Below are 12,381 nucleotides of genomic sequence, written 5' to 3' on the forward strand. Positions count from 1 at the left end.
GCAGTGTGAGACGGGAGCAGAGTTCCGTGCAGGGCAGTGTTTGCACAGCTCAGCCCAGCTCTTTGGTTTCCCAGCAATTGTTATGGAACCAAGAGCCGGTGTGGCGGTCCACTGATGACTCCGGAACAAGGCTGGCAGCCTGGGGGTGTGGAGAGACGGGGAGGCCACTCCCCACAAGTGCTTCTAGCCTAGTGCCATGGACCCTTTACATCTCAGCAACTGCTTCTGCAACAGAGCGATCCTCCATTTTGATATTTTATGCACCTAATTTTGTTCCATGCAGGAGTCTTGTCAGACTCAGGCAGTGAGTCTCCAAAATCAAGGCAGGGGTGAGTTGAACGGGGGAAATTATTGTTTTCTCAAGGATTAAAATAAACAGAGAGGATGGGTTATTACATACTCAATAATGTTGGCCCCTTGATTAAAAATACAAATGTAATTCAGCTCAAAATGATCCTCTAGTTTGCTGTTCTACAAAATTAGATTACAGTCATAAATGAGCTGAGTCTCTTAAACACAAGCCGTTTCCCTCACGTCAACTGTCTCTGGAGAAACAGCCTTCCCAGCTTGGATTTTCCATGGATGGAATTTTGGCCAAAACATTACTAATCTGAACATTTGAATCATGCTTCCTACAATCATTAAAGGCCAAGAGGCAACATGGCAGAATGGGGAAGCTTGGACTTTGGAATCAGATAAACCTGGATTCTTTACTTGACCAGCTGTGTGAGTTTTGGTCAAGTTACTGAACCTTTCTGAGTCTATTTTTTCAGGTGAAAAAATGAAATGAATTAAAACATTTAAAATGAGGATGACAATGTCTACCTTATACGGTTGTTTTTAGGTGTTCAGATACTGTATATAAAAGTGCATAGGGGCTTCCCTGGTGGCGCAGTGGTTGAGAATCTGCCTGCTAATGCAGGGGACACGGGTTCGAGCCCTGGTCTGGGAAGATCCCACATGCCGCGGAGCAACTGGGCCTGTGAGCCACAACTACTGAGCCTGCGCGTCTGGAGCCTGTGCTCCGCAACAAGAGAGGCCGCGACAGTGAGAGGCCCGCGCACCGCGATGAAGAGTGGCCCCCGCCTGCCGCAACTAGAGAAAGCCCTCGCACAGAAACGAAGACCCAATACAGCCAAAATAAATAAATAAATAAATAAAATAAAAATAAAAAAATAAAAAGTGCATAACATAGTGCTTGGCAAAGATTAGGCCCTCAGGATATGGTAACCAGTACTATTACGAATGCTTAGTAGAACTCAGATGAGAAGACTGTACACATTGGTTCCAGAACCCAAGGGCTCTTTCTTCATCTCAGAAAGGGAAATACACTAAGCCAGTGGTTCTCAGTTTCTGCAGCTCATTAGAATCTCCTGGGAAACCTCCAAAGATTCTGCTTTTAACTGATCTGGGATGAGGCCGGGTGTTCTTCTTCCCTTTTTCTTTTTTCAACTGAAGAATAGTTGACATACAATATTATATGATTTCAGGTGTACACCATAGTGATTTGAATTTATATACATTATGAATTAATCACCAGTAAATCTAGTAACCATCTGTCCCCATACAAGGTTATTACAATACTATTGACTATATTCTCTATGCTGTACATTACATCCCCGTGACTTATTTATTTTACAGCTGGAGGTTGGTACCTCTTAATCCCTTTCACCTGTTTCACTCATCCCCCCCACCCCCTCCCCTCTGGCAACCACCTGTTTGTTCTCTGTATCTATGAGTCTTTTTCTGTTTTGTTATGTTTGTTTGTTTTGTTTTTCAGATTCCACATATGAGTGAAATCATATGGTATTTGTCTTTCTCTACCTGACCTATGTCACTTAGCATAGTACCCGCTAGGTCCATCCATGTTGTCACAAATGGCAAGATTTCTTAGGGGTTCATGTATCTTTTCCAATTAGTGTTTTCATTTTCTTCAGATACATACTCAGAAGTGGAATTGCTGGATCGTATGTTAGTTCTATTTTTACTTTTTTGAGGAATCTCCATAGTGGCTGCACCAATTTACATTCCCACTAAGAGTGCAGGAGGGTCCCATTTCTCCGCATCCTTGCCAACACTCGTTATTTCTTGTCTTTGACAGTAGCCATTCTGACAGGTGTGAGGTGATACCTCATTATGGTTTTGATTTGCATGTCCCTGATGATTAGTGATGTTGAGCATCTTTTTATGTGTTTACTGGCCATTTGTATGTCTTCTTTGGCAAAATGTCTCTTCAGGTCCTCTGCCTATTTTTAAACGATTGTTTGTTTTTTTGATATTGAGTTGTGTGAGTTCTTTATATATTCTGGATATTAACCCCTTATCAAATATATCGCTTGTAAATGTCTTCTCCTATTCAGTAGGCAGCCTTTTCATTTTGTTGCTGGTTTCCTTCACTGTGCAAAAGTTTTTAGTTTGATGTAGTCCCAATTGTTTATTTTTGCTTTTGTTGCCCTTGCCCGAGGAGACAGATCCAAAAACATATTACTAAGACTGATGTCAAAGAGCCCGTGTCTTCTTCTAGGAATTCTGTGTTTCCACATTCTTTTAAACATGCACTTAATGCGCTGTCAGGGCTGAGAACCCCTGCTCTGCGTCCTCATCAGCTGCGACAGGCTGACCAGACGTCAGGAAGCCTCACAGTGGTGTTCGCTTGGGGTCTGGCCTTCAGCCTCATACATTCAGAACTATCTTATCAGAACCCTCGAGGTGATTGGTCTTGGAGAGACAGACACATGGTGAGAGTGAAACGGAGAGGTCTGAATGTCGTCTTATTAATTTATGATGAAAAATATACCTGTCAAATCAACCAAGTATATGTGTTGGCCTGAACAGCATATTTTCCCGCTAAGCAAGCTCCTAAGGAAGCCACATGATGAGGAAGGACTCGGAACAGAGGAAGTGGCCGCATGGTTTGACAGATGCCTGCCGTCTGGCCTGAGATCCCATGAAGGGTATGTGCCCTTTGGGAAGGCTGGATGCACCTGCCCTCTTTGCCAGGTCCTTTGTCACCCGTGAATCGGTCTGCACGGCATGTTGTCGGTTTGCTGCCAGATCACCTTTGCAGGTCACCATTATCAGGTCATTCAGAAATGGATTCCAGAATGGGAGTCAAGGCAGCAGAACTAACTCACATCTGTGTCTAACAAAATGACTGGTCATTCCATCAGAGAAGGGGAAGGTCTGGACCGTGGCTCTGTTTTTTTTTTTAATATAAATTTATTTATTTATTTTTAATTTTGGCTGCGTTGCTGTGCGCGGGCTTTCTCTAGTTGCGGCGAGCGGGGGCTACTCTTCACTGTGGTGTGCGGGCTTCTCACTGTGGTGGCTTCTTTTGTTGCAGAGCACGGGCTCTATGTACACAGGCTTCAGTAGTTGTGGCGCTCCGGCTCAGTAGTTGTGGCTCACGGGCTTAGTTGCTCTGCGGCATGTGGGATCTTCCCGGACCAGGGCTCAAACCCATGTCCTCTGCACTGGCAGGCGGGTTCTTAACCACTGCACCACCAGGGAAGTCCCTGTAGCTCTGGTTTGATGAAAGCACGTGTCATAAACGTACATATGAGTGCCCCAGAGGAAAGGATCTGGGCCTCAAGCTCTGTCCTTCTCATTCCCAAGGAGGATTTGAAAACTGCCATGAAAGCTGTGGCTAAAATTTTGCCTGAAGGATTATAAACATTTAACTTTGCTTTTAGAGCTCGTTACTGATCCCACATCTGGGCCGAGGTGGGGATGGTGGACCAGGACCCAGCAGCTTCTGAAGCCTGTACATCTGAGAAGGAGGGAAGATGAACATCCCATGACCAATGTGCATGTGATCCTGCCAGGCCAGGATCCCAGCAGGGGGACATTAGGAAGAGGGTGTCAGTGAGTGACCGGATGGGGAGTGATGTGGGAGGAGACCCACAGCTGAGGCCATCGTTCCCCATCAGCACGTGAGTGACAAATGACCAGAAGAACAGAGTGACTGAGACATTGGGGTTGTATAAAATGTTACCCAGGGAAGAAAGCAGGAGCTCAAAGTTAGGTTCACTTCGGGTTCAGAAGTCTGTCTTTTTTTTTTTCTGGCCACACCGAGTGGCTTGGGGGATCTTAGTTCCCCGACCAGGGATTGAACCTGGGCCCCCTGCAGTGGAAGCACCGAGTCCTAAACACTGGGCTGCCAGGGAACTCCCCAGAAGTCTGTCTTTTAAAAAGGATTGATTTATTTAGAATTTAAAGGATCACCAAAGAATTGAGGATGACTGTCCAGTCTTTCTTACTAGAGAGTGAGAGCTAGGTTCAGTTTACTAACCAGTGATACAGGTTAACTGTATTGATTGAAACCCAGCATTCAGTATGGCTCTGATACTAACTTTAGTCCCTTCTCATGAACGCTAGCTCCTTGGCCAGGAGGGGCAGAAGGAAATTTCTTGCCTAGGCTGTGTTTGGATCTTTGCTACATTTAGCTGCCCTAATTTTGCTTTTCTGAGTCTCTCCTGTGGGACCCAGACCGGTTTCCATCAGATAAACCATGTGCTTGCGTCAGGGACTTGTTTTCTACAGGAGTCCTATTTTCCGACCTCCTCTATGCTGTCTCACTGGAGCAAACTCGCTGGCAGGTAGCAAGGAACCTGGTGTCTCCCCAGCTCACCTGCACACCTTTGAGGGGAGCCGAATTTGTTCCTAAACCAGCTGATGCCCATGGTTCATGTTATTGTACTTAGGAAATGTGATGACACACTAAGAAGTCAGCCAATTAACTATTACATACGTGAATATAATGAGTGTAAAAGGGGGAACTGCTTCTTTGAAAGCTAAGTTGAATGATTTGGAAAGATTCAATACAGGTAACAAAGATTTGCTTTAAAGTAAGTGTAGGGGAGACTGGGGGAAAGTAATTTAAGAATGGAAGCATTCTGTACTGAAATTGCTTTTCAACAGTCTGTAAGATCTCCTGCCCATTTAAAGTAATCAGAATTTGAAATTGTAGATAATACATTATAGGTGTGATTTATGCAAAAAAGGAGACAGCAAGAATCCCCAGTTGGGACACTGCGCAAAGAAAAGGCTTTGGCCCTGGGTCAAAATATGGGCAAATAATTGACCACATATATGTGTTTTAAGGTAAAATAAAATGTTTAAAGTATTTATATAATTTTTAAATAATCGATTCATCCATTTAACACATACTTACTGAGTGCCTACTCTGTGTCAGTGTTCTCAGCTCTGGGAGTGCAGAAATGATTCGGACCAACCAAGGCCCTGTGCTCAGAATGTACCTTCTAGTGGAAGAGGCGGCAGGAAACAGGCGTGTAATATATACCTATGACGTCATGCACCTCTGTGAACCGTGCAGGTGAGCAGAGCCGGTGGTGGGGTGAGGAGGCAGGGGCAGGAAAGGCCTCTGTAATGAGGACACGTGAGACCAGAGAGGGAATCACATGGGAGGCCACGTGGAGATCCAAGGGAAGACTATAGGGGCAGAGGGACCAGTGGGGCAAGACCCCCAGCCGGGCCTGAGCTGGACGTACTGAAGGAACCTGGGGGAGCGGGTTGGAAGGCGAGCACTTCGGGGTGAGGAGAGACACGGGCAGGGCCAGGTCACCGCGGGGGTGACTTTGGATCTTACCCAGAAAATGAGGGAAGCCACGTGGTGGGAGGGGTGGGGGGAAGGAGCCTGGCTAGGTCTGATTTCTCATTTCAAAAGGCCGCTCTGCTGCTGTATGGAGAATTGAAGATAGGGGGGCAAAGGTGGAACAAAAAGTCACACATGACACAGACAGGGCCCAGGCAGAGACGCCCAGGAGGACCAGCAGGGAGGACCGGACGCCCAGGGCGGTGCGGGCGAGCGAGAGGAGCAGGTGGAGGCGGAGGGAGTGACCCCTAAAGGTGGCCTGATGGACACAGAAGGGAGGGGGAGGGGGAGCTTGGGGGGGGACAGGGATGTCGGTGGGCGCGTCCCCGGGGGATGGGAGCGGAGGGGCGCCCTGGAGCGCGAGGTGCTGCGGCCTTTGAGTTCATTCGAGGGAAGAAGGCGGGACTGGGTCCAGCGACGACGACGAAGCCTGCTTTTCGTCTGTCTCCGCAGCTGAGGCGTTGGGAGGTGGGCCCAGGCCGCTCTTGCCCATTTTTGGCGGCGCCGCCTGTGGATGCGCAGAGGGAAAATAAGCCAGAGGCTTACATTTCTCAGGCTTTAGGTAGACGCTCTGTGGTTGGAGAGCTTTTGGAAAATGTCTGTTATGGGAATGTATTTTATATACAGGTGTCAGCAATCTATTTAAAAAAAAAAAAAAAAGGGTTCCCGGAAGCCTCAGGACCTGGCTGGGTCCCTAGTGCGGACCGGAAATATCCCGCATCGGGTCACCCCTGGGGACCAGGAATTTCTGCCGAGGGCTGGAAGAAGGAGCGTGGTTCAGAGACGTTACCCCGACGGCCTGGCTTTAGTTTTCTGCCATGTCTGCCTCTACCCGTCGGTTCCGGCCCTTGGGAACAGCCGATGCCAACAGGTTGAAGATCCTAAATCTTTGAATTTTGCCCCAGCACAGCCCTGCTTGCCCTTGATGAGCCCGAGACAGGGAGGTGAAGGCAGACGTGTGCTTTTCATAACAAGAAAGGCCCACTTGGGTCCTTACAAACTAGTGTGGCCCCTGTGAGGGATTCCTCTTTCCTGGGCTGAAGGCAGGTCAGGGCCCCGAACCCAAACAGGATGCGTGGGCCTTGCTTCGCAGCCCACACCTGCCTCTTTCCTGGGAGGAAACAGGCATTCCTGCCTAGAAAGGGCCTGCCCATCAGGGAGGGGCCAGAGCCCGGGCCTCCATCCCTGGATGAGCTGCCTACCTCCCTGGGCCGTCTGGGTGGGGAGGGGGCTGAGGGTGCGGGCAGGACCAGGTGCCTGAAGGGACCAGAGGAGGAGAGGGCGGCGCTTCTCCGGGCAGGACAGCTCCTGGGGGCGCTCTGACCAGCTTGTCTTAAGTTTTGAAAGTATTGCTTTTACTGGTAAATAACAACATACCTAAAGTTGCATAAAAATCTAGGTACAGTTTAATACCTGCAGCCTAGGAGTCCCCTGAGTGCGTCTTTCTGGTCAACCCCCTGACTCCACAGAGTGACCAACAACCTGACGGTGTGATAACCATCTCTTTACTGCCCTTTACAGTGCGAGCATGCATGTGTGTACCTTAAATTAATTTTTTTTTTTAAGTTTAATTTTTATTTATTTATTTATTTATTTATGGCTGTGTTGGGTCTTCGTTTCTGTGCGAGGGCTTTCTCTAGTTGTGGCAAGTGGGGCCACTCTTCATCGCGGTGCGCGGGCCTCTCATTATCACAGCCTCTTTTGTTGCGGAGCACAGGCTCCAGACGCGCAGGCTCAGTAATTGTGGCTCACGGGCCTAGTTGCTCTGCGGCATGTGGGATCTTCCCAGACCAGGACTCGAACCCGTGTCCCCTGCATTGGCAGGCAGATTCTCAACCACTGCGCCACCAGGGAAGCCCTCATGTGTGTACCTTAAACACTGTACTTCAGCTTTATTTCTAAACAGCGTAGGAAAGGAGTCCCGCTCAGTTCCTTTATCCTGCCCCTCTCCCTCAGCATCGTGCTCTGGGGTTCGTCCACGCTGTTGTGCGCAGACTTAGTCCCCTGGTTTTCACTGCTTATAGGATCCTCTCCAGTGAGTGTACCACAGTTACTTATTCATTTGACTGTAGATGGGGAATTGGCTGTCGTACAGGGCTGCTGGCAGTGGGCAATGCTGTTATGAATATTTCTGAATGTGAGTCACATGTGCAGTTTCTCCGTGGGCTGTACCTTGCGAAATGGAAGTTCTGGATTTGCATATCTGTAATTTTAAAGATGATGCTGAACTGTTTTTCCAAGAGATATCTGGGTTGTCCAAATCTATATCCTCGCTGACTTTCATGTTTGTTAATTATGAAAAGAGTATGTCAAAATCACCTACTATGTGTGTAGATTTGTCTATTTGTCATTTTAGTTCAGTCATTTTTTTTGCTTTATATATTTAAATCTAGGTTATTAGATATATCAAATTGCTATATCTTCTTGGTCAATGGATCATATTCAAAACAATTTTGATTTCAATGCAAGAATGTTGACAAGAGCACTGTGCATTGCCGGTGGCACGGGACAGCCCCACGTGGGAAACTGTCCAGATGTTATCATTTTATCACTACGAAGTGACCCTCCTTATCTCTGTGGATGCTTTTTGCTTTGAAGTCCGTTTTGTACTTCTAACCTTGTTGCCTCCAGGACCCTAGAGATCCTAGAGAGCCAGAGGGAGTGAATTCGCTGAGTGAGCCCAAGAGGGCAGGAGAGAGAGTCAGGCTGACCCCCTTGGGCCACCCGGCTCAGAGAGGTTGGGGGACCCTCAGTCCACTCCCTCCTGGGGACCGGAAGGAGGCGGGGAGGGGGAGCAGAGCCTTGAGGACAGGGCCCCCCATCGGAACACCTGCTGGTTGGGGGGTCAGCTGCGCACACACGGCTTTTCCACGTGCTCACCCCACCGCTCTGAGATTCGGTTTCTAAGGCTCTTGTTTCTATGCTGTGACGTGGTGGTCGACAGTATTTTCAGAGGAGGAGCTTTGAAATGAGAAGGCATTTATGACAGCGGAGTGACTCAGGCTGGGGCTCTGCTGTGGGTGACTCAGGAGCTGGGCGCGGGGTGAAGGCTGCTCTGGGGCCTATAGGGCTCGTTGCTGGGCCGTGAACAGGAGCCTAGACCCCCTCAACCGAGATGCAGGCTCCTCGGCTGCCCCGAGAGGCACGATGGAGTCTGGAATGTGGGCTCGGCGACAGGACAGGAACGGAGCTGGCCCAGGCCAGCGGGTCACAGCTTCCATCTGTGTGAGTGTCGCTGCAGGCCCGGCGGCCGAAGCCAGATTCTGACTCACCCCCTCGCTCATCTCTGCCTAGTGTCACCTTAAAGCCGGTCAGTAGAGAGACCATGTGCGTCTGTGCACTTCACAAGTGGGGACCTTCCAGACCTGCCCGGCTTTCCACCTCACCAAGAAACGTCCTACCTTCTTTGAGCGCTCCAGCCCCTAAATCAGCGGTCCCCTGGTCCCACAGTCATTGGAATTGTGCCCCTGTAAGTAATAAGTTCACTAGTATGGGATCAACCAACACTGCTTTTTAAAAAAATTTATTTATTTATTTATTTATTTTTGGCTGTGTTGGGTCTTCGTTTCTGTGCGAGGGCTTTCTCTAGTTGCGGCGAGTGGGGGCCACTCTTCATTGCGGTGCGCGGGCCTCTCACTGTCGCAGCCTCTCTTGTTGCGGAGCACAGGCTCCAAACGCACAGGCTCAGTACTTGTGGCTCATGGGCCTAGTTGCTCCGCGGCATGTGGGATCTTCCCAGACCAGGGCTCGAACCTGCATCCCCTGCATCGGCAGGCAGACTCTCAACCACTGCGCCACCAGGGAAGCCCCTCAACCAACACTGTCTTATTGGGTGAGTTCCAGTGTTTTTAATCTTCATGTATCTTAAATCTGATATGGAGCGTAAAACCCCAAATGCACTCCTTCGGTCAGGCCCTCTGTGCTTTGGCCTCAACGGCCCGGCATTCTTGTCTGTTCAGTAAACTCTCTTTGGGAAAGAAAGGGGTAAACTTAGATTCTCCTCCAGATCTACAGATGCAATTTCAAAATGACATCTCCACCCAAGGACCTAGATGCCCGTTGGCTGTGCATGCTGGGTCATTCTCTCTGTGTGTGTGTGTGTATGTGTGTGTGTCACCGAGCGGTATTTGGAAGCCTGCATGCCTCTTTTCTATGGTTAGAAATTACTTGGCAGGTCAAAACAGTGAGCTCCAGGCCTTATTCTCTGTCTTGAATTTATAGACAAAGGACCTTAGCTCCTTGAGGCTGATGTGAGACAGCAACAACCTGTTTTAGCTCTTTTGTGGATGAGCCGGGACCAGTGTTCAGGGACATGGACGGATAGGGTGGGGACACGTGAGAAGGCAGGTCCAGGTCTGAGGGCTGTGGGCGTGACAGCGGGAGAAAGTTTGGACGGACGCTTATAAAATAGAAAAGAGCAGAAAAACAGGTTGTGAGAGTTCAGGGGCCAGTTAAGTAGGACGTTTCATCTCATTCCTTGTGTGTTTTTCCCAGGGATCTAGAACTAGTTTTTCCTCCACAGTCACGTGCATCGTCGCCAGGGACACAGGGAGGAGATACCGGCTCTTGCCTCCAGAATGGTCACCCTGTGGTACCACCTTGGGTTGGGCTGCGGCACTTCCTTCTTTTTAGGAGACGTGGGAGCTCCAGAATCCATCTGTTTCCAAAGCAGAGTGTATGATGCATGCGTTCCGCTCCCCAAAGCACTTATTTAAATGCTCTTCAGTGCAAGGCACTGCCTGCACCTAAATTTTCACACTGAAAATGGCTGGTGAGTTTTGGCATTGGTCAGAGTGACATGACTCCACGGAGCTGGTGTACAGCTGAACTCCTCCCTTAACTTGGAAGCAACTCTAGGGATAAAAGCAAAATGACCCACAGCCCAGGGATGGCATGGTCAGCTGGGATTGCCCCTGAGTTCCTACCTCTGCAGCTGAGGGTGTTCAGCACATGTTTGTGGGGATAGTGTCAAGGCATCGTGGAAATCAGTGACTTCAGTTTGAAGTCGGTGCATCCTTGGGGTGTCTCTTACCCCCATCTGACAGTACACGGGCAGGACCTGGGCATCCCTGTGCTAAGAGCCACAGCTGCCTCTCAGTGCCCTGTCTGGGGGTCAGGCCCTGTGCACAGTAGGCTTATTCCTAATCAAGCCAGAGCTTTGCATGGCTGAGGAAATCGGAGCCTGAAGAATTCTGCTCCACCCCCCTAGCCAGTTCCCAGAAGAGCTCAGCGTTAGCCCTCGTGTTTCTGGCCTCGGTTTGTGGTCTGTCCGTTACCCCACCCGGCATGTTTTCCATCTTTGTCTTTTCATTTCCTTCGTTTCATTTCCCGCTCTCCAGAGAAGCTATCCAGAGGAGACTCTTGCTTGCACAGAGGGACACTTTCCTGGCAGTCCCGCAAGCCCAAACACCTGCCCAAATTCCTTGCTCTGCAGGACCCCCGTTAGGCGCCTGACTTGCTCGTGCTCAAGCCTTAGGCCCCCGGCTGTGCCCCGCTGGTCGGCCAAGTCGTGTCCTGCTGTCTTTGCACCCCAGGGCCAAGCCCCACCTGGAATGCGGTAAGCGCTCCCTGTGGACAGAGCCTCCCTCCTTCCTCGCTCCACTGGCCCCCCCAGCCCTTCCTCCTACATCGCAGTGTCCTGACTGTCCCCCAGGGCCACCTACTAGCCTTCTCAGCATGCCATGGTCTCCCAGGCTGTCAGATCACTGGACAGCCCTGCGGGAGAAAGTGCCATGGGATTTGGGTCAATGGATGAAGCCAGGAAGCAGGGAGGGTCTGAGGGAGATGGACTGAGCTGACTCAAGGTTCAAACCTAACTCTGGTTTCTTCCTTACAGGCCGGTGCGGGGCCCCAGAAGGTGCGGGAAGTTAGCATTCAAGTTACTTTCTGCTGCATATGGGTTGGCAGTTGGTTCTGTGTCTGAAAGAGGAGCTACCGTTTAGCTGAACCCGTGGCAGGAGGGTTCCGGACAAAGGAGTGACCTATTTCTCACAGGGCCCCGCGAACGGTTTGGTGGCCTAGGGGAGCCACGGGTTTGCATCAGCGAAGGCTTCTGCCCAGGAAGCCCGTCCAGCTTATTCTGGGCAGCTGATGGGACCTCCTGCAATCCAGGTGAGAAGAAACCTCAGCTCAGGGCTGGCGGTGAAGGGTTGGGGACCCGCCCCCAGGGGACACAGTGGCTGGAGAACTACCCTTATGGTTTGACGGCGGGGTCCCGTCTCCCGCTGCCAACCCTGCAGGTGGAGCTGAATCAGGAACCACAGACAAGGCGGGACTTGGGGCCCTGTAGCCCGGTGGTCGCGTTACAGGCAAGAGGTGACTTTTGGCTCACGTGATTCAAGACCTATTTTGCCACAGAAATACAAAGTAGCAAGACAAAGCAAAGAAGTCATTAACTATTATTATTGTTGCTGTAGAGTTGCTTTATGTTTTGTTATAAAAACAAAATTCAACTGAGTGAACTTGAAGATCTGATTGGCTTTGTTAACTGAGTCATGAATTGGGCGGCATCCCATCCAGGTGGGGGGCTCGAGGGGTTTTTATAGGCGGAAGGAGGGTGGGGAAGGGGAGCTATTAGCCAAAGAAAAGAAAGGATTGTTCCAGGCCAGGCTGACCTCTTTTGGGAGAAGGGGAGGCAGGGGTCGTACCTCACCAGCCTTGATCAGGAAATTGCAGATTGGCTGTTTTAAAGGTGACATTTCTAGGAGGGATTGAAACTGCCATTAAGAGGATTCCCTGGTGGCGCAGTGGTTACGAATCCGCCTGCC

The 12,381-nt window shown here is 49.9% G+C and overlaps 1 long non-coding RNA gene across 2 annotated transcripts; it reads left to right on the forward strand.

The window, feature by feature from the left end:
- The first annotated feature begins 9,299 nt into the window (after positions 1-9,299).
- On the forward strand, positions 9,300-12,031 carry LOC130705631 (uncharacterized). Of its 2 annotated transcripts, XR_009005966.1 has the most exons (4): positions 9,300-9,446; positions 11,049-11,171; positions 11,451-11,725; positions 11,854-12,031. It is a non-coding gene; the product is annotated as an uncharacterized LOC130705631 (long non-coding RNA). The 2 variants fall into 2 exon arrangements; XR_009005965.1 differs by having other exon boundaries at positions 11,451-12,031.
- The last annotated feature ends 350 nt before the right edge of the window (positions 12,032-12,381 follow it).

This window comes from Balaenoptera acutorostrata, chromosome 18 (assembly GCF_949987535.1).
Source record: "Balaenoptera acutorostrata chromosome 18, mBalAcu1.1, whole genome shotgun sequence".
Lineage (NCBI taxonomy): Eukaryota > Metazoa > Chordata > Mammalia > Artiodactyla > Balaenopteridae > Balaenoptera > Balaenoptera acutorostrata.